Source organism: Benincasa hispida, chromosome 9 (genome assembly GCF_027475165.1).
Source record: "Benincasa hispida cultivar pf3 chromosome 9, pf3_genome.v1.1, whole genome shotgun sequence".
Classification (NCBI taxonomy): Eukaryota; Viridiplantae; Streptophyta; class Magnoliopsida; order Cucurbitales; family Cucurbitaceae; genus Benincasa; species Benincasa hispida.
Genome location: NC_143486.1, coordinates 93,043,308 through 93,051,647, shown reverse-complemented (window position 1 = coordinate 93,051,647; position 8,340 = coordinate 93,043,308). Strand labels below are relative to the sequence as shown.

At 34.5% G+C, this 8,340-nt stretch overlaps 1 pseudogene; it reads left to right on the top strand.

Moving 5' to 3' along the window:
* The first annotated feature begins 337 nt into the window (after positions 1-337).
* On the top strand, positions 338-2,741 carry LOC150034202 (uncharacterized; annotated as a pseudogene).
* Positions 2,742-8,340: the final 5,599 nt, after the last annotated feature.

Sequence of the window (8,340 nt, the reverse complement as noted above, 5' to 3'; positions counted from 1 at the left end):
ACCCAGATGACGACGATTTCGATTTTGACTTCGACCACCATAAACGTTTGTTCTTCCTTCCTTAATCCTTCTGTTCAGATTTTGATTTCCGTTTCTTTTTTATCAAGTTTTCAACTTTTCATTTTCAATCTCTGAAATTTCCATTTCTTTTGGTTTGAATCTTTGATTTTAGGTGTTTAATTTTAATTTTCAATGTAATAAGTTTCCTTTGGTCTGAAGTCTGAATCTTTGATTTTAATTTTTAGGTGTTTAATTTTAATTTTTAACAGTAGTAAGTTAAAATTTATTTTTCCATTTCCATTTCTTCTCAGTTCTTGTTTATACTGGCTCTGTTCTTGTTTAAATGGCATCTGCATCAAGCCAAAGTCAATCATCAAATCCTTCCATAAACTCATCCTCCTCTATTGTTGAAGATGATACAAAACCTCTTTGGAAATATGTGACCAAAATTAAAAAATTAGGCGATGGGGGTGGAAATTTCTTTTGGCAATGTAACCTTTGTAATATTTCAAAGAGAGCTCTTATACATGGGTAAGAGCTCATTTATCGAAGATAAGTGGTCAAGGAATTGGACCTTGTTTAAAAGTCACTTTTTCAATTTTGAGTGAAATGCAAAAATTGGAAGAAGAAGTAAAGACTCGGCTAAAAAAAAAAAGGTCCAAAGAATGTTCCCTTACCACCTCCGGTCATAATAATTGGTGGTGTTAATGTTAGTAATTCTCCTATTACAAGAAAATTGGACTTTGAGAAGAAGAGAAACTATAGTAGTAGTGATGCAAGTGCCATTGAAAAACCATTCAACAATGCATCACGAGACAAATTACATTCACTAATTGCCAGAATGTTTTATTCTGCTGGTTTGCCATTTCATTTAGCGAGAAATCCACACTTTAGAGGAGCATTTTCTTATGCAACAAATCATTTGCTGTCAGGATATTTGCCTCATGGATATAATATGTTGAGGACGACTCTTCTTCAGAGAGAAAAGACAAATATTAAGCGATTATTAATTCCAATTCGAGATGGATGGCGTACTAAAGGGGTGAGTATTGTGAGTGATGGATGGAGTGACTCACAAAGGAGGCCTTTGATCAATTTTATGGCAATTTCAGAAGGACGACCTATGTTTCTAAAGTCAGTGGATTGTTCTGGCGAGACTAAAGACAAGTATTTCATTGCAAATCTGATTAAAGAAGTTATTAATGAAGTTAGGCATGAGAAAGTGATTCAAATGATAGCTGACAATGCTCCTAATTACAAAGCTGTAGGACAAATTATTGAATCACAATTTTCCACGATTGTATGGACACCATGTGTAGTGCATACCTTAAACCTTGCTTTGAAGAATATATGTGCTGCTAAAAATGTTGAAAACAACCAACTTGTATATAAGGAGTGTAGTTGGATCTCTGATATTGCTAGTGAAGTCATGTTTGTGAAATTTTTTATTATGAATCATTCGATGCGGCTTGCCATGTTTAATGAATTTGTAGCTCTAAAATTTGTTTTTCTGTGGCTGAAACACTCTTTGCATCTAGTATCATCATGCTTAAGAGGTTTAAACTTATTAAAGGTGGTTTACAAGCCATGGTCATCAGTGATAAATGGGCAAATTATAGGGAAGATGATGTGGTAAAGGCAAGGCGTGTGAAGGATTTGGTGCTTAACGACTTATGGTGGGACAAAATCGATTATATTTTTACCTTCACTACACCTATCTATGACACTACACCTATCTATGACATGATTAGAGCTTGTGATATAGATGCACCTTGTCTACATTTGGTGTATGATATGTGGGATGAAATGATTGTAAAGGTGAAGGCAACTATTTATAAGCATGAAGGATTGCAACCAACTGAACCTAGTGACTTTTCCTCTTTTTATGACGTGGTTTATAATATTCTCATTGATCGTTGGAATAAAAACAATACTCCACTTCATTATTTAGCACACTCCTTGAATCCGAGGTATTTAATTACACTATCTTGTTTATCTTTTCTTTATATATATATATACTATCTATCTTATATTCTAACCTTTATCTATTTTAGGTACTATAGTGAAGAATGGCTTTTAGAGTCCCTTAATCGAGTGGCCCCATACCAAGATATTGAACTATTTCGAGAGAGGATGAAGTGTTTTAAGAAATATTTTAGTGATCCTGGGGATCGTGCAAAAGTGAACATAGAGTTTGCAAACTTTTCTACCAGATTTAAAGATTTCAATGACCCATATCTCAAAGATGTATAATTGATCCTATAAGTCGGTAGGCCACTCATGGTGTCTATGCCCCAATGTTTCAACCAATTGCATTGAAAGTACTGAGGAAACCTTCTTCCTTTTCCTATTGTGAGAGAAATTGGAGCACACTCTTTTATTAACTCTCTCAAAAGGAACAAGTTGACACCTCAATGTGCAGAAGATTTGGTATATATTCACAGCAATCTACGCCTTTTGTCAAGGGGTACTCCAGAATATTCAAGAGGAGAGACTAAAGCATGGGACATTAATGGAGATAATTTTGATTCTTTTGAAGATGTTGGTATGTTGGAAGTAGCCAATTTATCTTTAGATGAACCAGAGTCAGAGGTTGATGTTTTGGGAGATCATGGTGGTGGTGAAAGTGATAATGATGTTGATGATGATGATGTTATGGTGATTTAAGATTCGAGTGTTTCAAGTTTTTCTATTTTCTAGTCTTTATGTTACTAATTTGGTTTGTATTAAGAACTTTTTGGTAGGACAAAGTGATAATATTTCAAGTTTCTTTAGTTTGTCTTTGTACTAAGAACTTTTATGTTATTAATTTGATATCTTATGTTTTGGACTACGTTTTAGTATTTTTCTTTATAGTTAAATTTATATATATAAAAAAAATAAAAATAAAAATGACGCATCCTTAGACATATTTGTATCTTAGTTTTTTAGAAATTGACGAATCGTCGTATCTGATCGTATTCATATCGCGTATCCGTATCGGTGTCTATGCTTCATAGCCTTCTATCATTCTTTCAGCTGAGCGCCACCCGCACTTGGCATTATCAATGAGAACAAAGGCGGCACCCTGTAGCTTCTGCTCCTCTGGACACCTCATGTATGGACAACCAACTCTGCGTTTGTGGGGTCTTTCAGGGACCCGTTAAATATCGGGGGATCATACTTCTTAAAGTCTTGTAGATATCTCGCCTCCAAGGAAGGGCCTGCCACCGTCCGATTTGGAGCCCGATCTTGGTTCTAAACTTGTGGTAACGAGACTGACGAGGATCGCACATGCGACTGTGCGTGCTAAGCTATCTGCTCAGCCTCCAAGGAAGGGCTTCCAACCTTTCCAACTAACCAACAGGCATGTTAAGATATCTCATAAAACATAGGAGCCAGTAGTAACACATGCTTGGGTGCGAGGGAAAACCGATAGGGAATCACTTACCTCAGCGTAAGCAGTTTAATTTCTCTTTTTTAGTTTTTGAGAGACCCTAAATCAACAACTACCATCTGAACGAAAAATATCAATTGAACCTATTAGGCTTAAATCCATACTTAAAATTATCTTAAATTTCCCTCAAGTCACCTACCCAAAACATAACGTGACCCCCCAAAAACCACCTAATGCTAAAATAGACCTATCCTTAAGTGATATTAAATTCTAGGAATTAAAGACCTCAATTCCAACCACCAACATTGTTAACAAGGGGCTTCCAAGGATTACTGCTCACCAAAATTCCTCTGAAGTACCCTTTAAGCAGTGGACAGCAAGCCCATGATCTCCACAACTCGAATCAAACAAACACAACGCCAAGAATCAGGCTGAGAATTAAAGGGGCAACAACTAACAACCACGGACAGAACCAAAATGTTCAAAATCTTAAACAACAAAATCTGACAGAAACTGACCACGACCCGACGACAGACGGGGCTATTCGTGTCAGATCGGTGAATGAGTGCTTGGGCTAGGCGGGCGGCGCGGCGAGAATGCAGAGGAAAGCGCTACGACGAGTTGACGGCGAACTCAGCAGGAATGCGTGGCGTTTGGCGGCGGCTGGACGAACTAGGCTTTGGGTCGATGGTGCCAGGCACCGACGAAGCTGATGCAGTGGCGCGGCTTGGTGTGGCACGGATGGAAGAAGAAGAAGACGACTTGGAGGAAGAGACTCGCGGGCGGCTGGGAGAAGAAGAAGAAGATTTTCCCTTTTTCTTTACTTCACATATTCCGAGGTCCCCTCTTTAAATAACCAAATCCTTAACCTTAATTCTTTTTTTAAAAAAAACAAAACAAAACAAAATAAATATAACAACCCCAAATTCCTTTTTTCCATAAAAATAAAACTCAAACCACCGTCAAAATATTTAATAAAACTTCCCCAACAACATCCAAATAAACTAAACCCAACAAATTATTTAGTTGTCTAAACTTTGGCCTTGAATTAAAAGAAACGAATAATTCTATGAACTAATTTAAATTTACCTAGATTCCGAGATATTACATTTATTCATATAATTGGTATTTAAATCATATTCAAATCCCTCTCATAATGTGTCAAATACATTATAATTAATTATATCATATATAATTAATTCTCTCAATTAATTTAAATACTTCAAATTAATCCAAAGATTAAATCTTTGTTGAGCTTCAGTGGGGACCTTATGGACTTGTAGATTGAAGCTCCAACGGTACTCGGATAATTACTTATATTTTTTTAATTAAATTACCCAACATCCGTTAACTACCAATCACTCCACTAAAGACTGACAGTTGCACTCTTCGCACTACAGATAAATTTCTATGTCCATTGGATATAATCAATAAACAGTGCAATGACCATTCACAAAGTACTCGTAAGTACAGTTGGGCCAAAATATCTTTTTACCCATGTAGTTACATCTAACTCCTTGAGTACCATTGATTTCTCTAGTGAACAATAAGTCATAGTCCCACTATAACCAAGTCTTTTCGGGCCAGGAGAGGATGTGACCACTATGTTCAAGACCTGGAATCAGCCTTTAAGGGAGCAATTTATCTACTTGCCCTTGCATCAAGGAATGAGTGAATTATGTCTTGCGTAGCTGTGTTCCCAACTCTCTAGTCAGACGAATCCCTAAAATGGTAGGCTTATTGAGTTGGAAATCTAACCACTCCCACCTATACAAATCAAAGGACCACCTTTATGAGCAAGAGTTCACAACTCACTCAGGATTCAGGTCATGTCACCTATGGTCATCTTAGTGAAATGTAAGTCTCTTATTAACAGCATTATATAAAGAGGCTAATCATTTCGTGGTCTGGTCTTATACGAACTCTTTGTATAGAATACCCCTACTCGCATGTCTCCACGTGAATGATTAGGATCAGATCATTTGTAGTGCTTTACAATACTTGTATCATCTATAAAGCAGATCGTATCCATAATGTCACCAGGATAAGGTACCCAACCTTATCAATCTACTACAGACCATTTAGGTTATTATTTAAACAAGATACACTTCTATGTCTATACATACTTGTTTAAATTACATGAAATAACCTCGGATCTTAGTTTATTGAATTGAATATATGCTTATAAAATAACACTTATTTTATTAACAACAATATGTTTATATGAAGTTTATAAACTACGACATTACAAGGAGATTTAGGATACCATTTCCAACAGCATAAATGAAATTTATGATATATATTGTGAATTTTCTAAGATATTGAAGGAACTATTTTGACAGAGAATCTTTGAGCGAAAGCGAATTGTCCAAATCTCATTTCGATTGAACACATATATTTACAGTAATACATACAGATTATGCATAAAACTTAAATTACAACATGCTTTTGAATAAATGGATAAGAGTTTAAAGATTATACCTTTGAAGAACTCTTCTTCAAGTAAATCCCACGAGTGTTCACGAATGCGTCGAACAACCTGAACTCCCTCAAACAGCAGCAAGCAACAACGCAAACTCGAACCAAAAGAGGGACACTACCACTTAGTGACCTTAGTATTCTCGGTATGAGAATCCAGGAGTGGTGGGCTCTAGCTAATTTTGGTTAGAGGAGGAAAACGATCGATAAATGAACAAAAGCTTTCGCATAGCAAATACTCTCAATCGTTTAGTGAAAGAATCATGTAGTATCTCACAATTGTGCAACACCTTAGATTATGGAAATATAAAATCATATTTTATTTATCCCAAATTGCCATAAAAACTGAATAACTTTCCACTAATGGTGGTTAGAGAGAAAATTAGTTTAATTATCAAATAATTAATAATATAAATAAACATGATAACCAACTTATCATATTATATTTATAACTTATAGTTTTAATACTGCATCATGTACAATATATAAATCATAGTTCTTTCTCTCTATTTTATGACATTTAATATAAATCATATTTATATTAAATTTAACAACTATGAATCTTATTCATCGAAAATATATTTGAATCATATTCAAATATATATTCCTCCAATTAAACTATAATGTATCATATACATTATGTCAATTATGTTATATATAATTGAATTAATTTAATATCATACATAATTAAATTCCCTCTAATTAATTTGAATATTTAAAATTATCCCAAAAACTTATTCTCAACTTAAATCCTTTGAGTTACCACTTATGGACCTGTAGCTTAAAGCTTCAGTCTACGTGAATAACTGATTAAACTCTTTAATCACATTATCCACCATTCGTTAACTTATGGGCACTCCACTAAAGAATGATAGCTGCACTATTCTCACTACAGATATATTTCTTTGTCTATTAGATATAACCAATCCACAATACGATGACCCTTCATACATTGCTCGTAAGTACAGCCAGACCAAATTACTATTTTGACCTTGTAGTTACATCTAACTCCTTAAGTACCACTGATCCATCTAATGAACAATAGATCATAGTCCCACTATGACTAACCCCTCTCGGGCCAAGAGAGGGTGTGGCATCACATTGTTCAAAACCCGAAATCAGCCCTTAAAGGAGCAATTTATCTACTTACCCTTGCTTCGGGGAAGGAGTGAATTCTATCTTGTGTAGTTGAGTTTCCAGTTCCCCAATTAAACGAATCCCCAAAATGGTAGGCTTGTTGAGTCGGCAATCTAGCCACTCTCACCCATGCAAATCACTGTCCTCATAGGCAGGAGTACACAACTCACTTAGGATTAAGGTCATGTTACCTATGGTCATCCTAGTGAAATGAAAGTCTCAATTATGAATGACGTTATATAACGAGACTAAACATTTCATGGTCCGGTCTTATGCAAACTCTTTTGTATAGAATATCTCTACTCGCTGTCTAATACATGAATGATCATGATTAGATCATTTATAGCACTTTACAACATTTGTAACACCTACAAAGCGAGCCATATTCGTAGTGTCACTAGGATAAGGTACCCAGCTTTGTCCATACACTACAGACCATTTAGATTATCATTTAAACATGATCCACCTGTATGTCTCTACATACATGTTTAACTTACAACGATAACCGTGGATGTTAGTTTATTGGGTTGTGGTTAATGCAACATAAATATCATATATTTTGTAGACAGAGTGATAAAATATCAAATATTATTAATCACATAAATGTTTGTTTATAAAAGGTTTACAAACTACATGACCTTACGAGATTTAGAGCATCAACCCCAACAATATTTAAAAATAACTACGAATCTATTAGGAATTTAGTCAATCTTACTAGTATCTTTCATGTATTGGTTAGAATATTTGCAAACATCTAAGACAAATGTTCTACTATATATTTAAAAACAACCATGAATCTAAACTATGATATATAAGATAATAACGTAAAATATATATTAAAAAACTAAAAATAAACAATGAACTATAGTAGACAAATTCAAATAAGTCAAATCATTGTATGAAAATGCATTAGAATGACATAACTAAGAAGCATAGATACAGATATAGATGTGATACGATACGACGATATGTTAATTTCTAAAAAACTAAGATACAGATATGTTGAAGATACGTTATATATATAATGTCCAATTAATTGATATAATACTTATTTTAAGTTAGATTAAAATAAATTCAAGAAGAGAATGAAAACTTGAAAAGAAATCCAGTAACGTCAAGTGATTGTTGAGCGACTGAAGTAGACGGTAGGAAAAAAGTAAAAGATGAAGATTGAAGAATGAAGTCGAGGATGAAGAGGTGTGAATCATGATTTAAATAGTAAGAGAGAAGGGAAGAATGAAGATTTAATTACGTTTCGGATTTTTTTTTCAATTTTTTATGTTTGTATCATTTTTAATTTATTCTATTTTGGATTGCCCAATTTAAGTAGACTTTTACGTTCGGAGGTG